Here is a 2,500-nt window from a genome sequence, read left to right as displayed (position 1 = left end):
TACAAAGCAAACTCATTTCAATAATGCAATTTTAATATTTATGATGCCTACAGTGTTTCTTTTTTTCTGGGAATTAAAGAGATAATCTATCACACTCTTTGTGAGAAATATTTTTTTTTAAAAATAAGCAACACAAAAGAGTAAGTTTTAGCAGTGTTTTATACCAAGATTCATAAGTACCTATAAAGAAACTGCTTACTCATTTTGGGCAAACAAGACTTTTTGAAACTTTAACTAAGAATCATCCCACTAATAGATAAGGAATTTATTTTGGACAATCTTATCAGAGCTATTTTTTGAAAATGGCAAAATCTAACTTCAAATGCCTAGCTTGACTGAAATAGCTAAAAAATCCAGGATAAAAATGACTAAAATTCATGGGCTCGTCCGGGATTTGAACCCGGGACCTCTCGCACCCAAAGCGAGAATCATATCCCTAGACCAACAAGCCACACGAAAGAAGATGATTTGTTGTTTTTCGGATTTTATAAAGCAATAGTATTTAAAAATGTAAAAACTTTAATTTTGACAAAAAGGAACTTGTAGAGTAGAGAATTTTTTTCCTCAAAGTAGACATTTTACAAAGCAAACTCATTTCAATAATGCAATTTTAATATTTTTTATGCCTACAGTGTTTCTTTTTTTCTGGGAATTAAAGAGATAATCTATCACACTCTATGTGAGAAATATTTTTTTTTTTAGAAATAAACAACACAAAAGAGTAAGTTTTAGCAGTGTTTTTTGTGTCAAAATGAGACTGTTCTTTCAATCCATTCCAGGTCATTTAGACTTTTTAATAGAATCTTATCTGTAGATAATAAAGGCAGAAAAATGAATGACCTTATTTATTTATTTCTTAAGTTATAATAACATTTATTTAGGAACATTGTTTTCTTCTGCAGAACAGAAATGTACAAGTGATCTGAGATTTATGCATTGTAGTCACATTTTACTAAATTTGCTTATTTTAAAATTATAAAACCAAGATTCATAAGTACCTATAAAGAAACTGCTTACTCATTTTGGGCAAACAAGACTTCATAAGTACCTATAAAGAAACTGCTTACTCATTTTGGGCAAACAAGACTTTTTGAAACTTTAACTAAGAGTCATCCCACTAATAGATAAGGAATTTATTTTAGACAATCTTATCAGAGCTATTTTGGGAAAATGGCAAAATCTAACTTCAAATGACTTGACTGAAATAGCTAAAAATAACAGGATAAAAATGACTAAAAGTCATGGGCTCATCCGGGATTTGAACCAGGGACCTCTCGCACCCAAAGCGAGAATCATACCCCTAGACCAACGAGCCACAGAAAAGAACTTGTTTGGTTGTTTTTTCGGATTTTTTAAAGCAATAGTATGTAAAAATGTAAAAACTTTAATTTTGACAAAAAGGAACTTGTAGAGTAGAGAATTTTTTTCCTCAAAGTAGACATTTTACAAAGCAAACTCATTTCAATAATGCAATTTTAATATTTATGATGCCTACAGTGTTTCTTTTTTTCTGGGAATTAAAGAGATAATCTATCACACTCTTTGTGAGAAATATTTTTTTTTAAAAATAAGCAACACAAAAGAGTAAGTTTTAGCAGTGTTTTTTGTGTCAAAATGAGACTGTTCTTTCAATCCATTCCAGGTCATCTACGCTGGAGAAATGTATAGTTTATCTCATATGGCACCCAATGGTTGATATTTTGCGAAGTATGCACTTATGAAGGTATACGTTTTTTATTATGATTGCATAGTGTTGATATTGAAATTTTTCTAAGTATTCACATTTATAAATTTGGAAGCCAAGATTCAAAGTACCTACAAAGTATCTACTTTTTATTAGAATTATATCTGTAGATAATAAAGGCAGCCAAATGAATGACCTTATTTATTTATTTCTTAAGTCATAATAATAATTATTTAGGAACATTGTTTTCTTCTGCAGAACAGAAATGTACAAGTGATCTGAGATTTATGCATTGGAGTCACATTTTACTAAATTTGATTATTTTAAAATTATAAAACCAAGATTCATAAGTACCTATAAAGAAACTGCTTACTCATTTTGGGCAAACAAGACTTTTTAAAACTTTAACTAAGAATCATCCCACTAATAGATAGGGAATTTATTTTGGACAATCTTATCAGAGCTATTTTGGGAAAATGGCAAAATCTAACTTCAAATGCCTAGCTTGACTGAAATAGCTAAAAAATCCAGGATAAAAATGACTAAAATTCATGGGCTCGTCCAGGATTTGAACCCGGGACCTCTCGCACCCAAAGCGAGAATCATACCCCTAGACCAACGAGCCACACGAAAGAAGCGGATTTGTTGTTTTTCGGATTTTTTAAAGCAATAATAAGTAAAAATTTAAAAACTTTAATTTTGACAAAAAGGAACTTGTAGAGTAGAGATTTTTTTTCCTCAAAGTAGACATTTTACAAAGCAAACTCATTTCAATAATGAAATTTTAATATTTATGATGCCTACAGTGTTTCTTTT

General features: G+C 30.0%; 3 non-coding genes across 3 annotated transcripts; all 3 read right to left on the bottom strand.

The window, feature by feature from the left end:
* Positions 1-379: 379 nt before the first annotated feature.
* On the bottom strand, positions 380-451 carry TRNAP-UGG (transfer RNA proline (anticodon UGG)). The gene has a single exon. It is a non-coding gene; the product is annotated as a tRNA-Pro (tRNA).
* Positions 452-1,243: 792 nt separating this feature from the next.
* TRNAP-UGG (transfer RNA proline (anticodon UGG)) lies at positions 1,244-1,315 on the bottom strand. Its single transcript has one exon. It is a non-coding gene; the product is annotated as a tRNA-Pro (tRNA).
* A 922-nt stretch (positions 1,316-2,237) lies between these two features.
* TRNAP-UGG (transfer RNA proline (anticodon UGG)) lies at positions 2,238-2,309 on the bottom strand. The gene has a single exon. It is a non-coding gene; the product is annotated as a tRNA-Pro (tRNA).
* Between the last annotated feature and the right edge of the window lie 191 nt (positions 2,310-2,500).

Source organism: Mixophyes fleayi, chromosome 6 (assembly GCF_038048845.1).
Source record: "Mixophyes fleayi isolate aMixFle1 chromosome 6, aMixFle1.hap1, whole genome shotgun sequence".
Taxonomy (NCBI): domain Eukaryota; kingdom Metazoa; phylum Chordata; class Amphibia; order Anura; family Limnodynastidae; genus Mixophyes; species Mixophyes fleayi.
The sequence above is the reverse complement of the archived record's forward strand: the minus strand, read 5'-3'. Positions and strand labels throughout refer to the sequence as shown.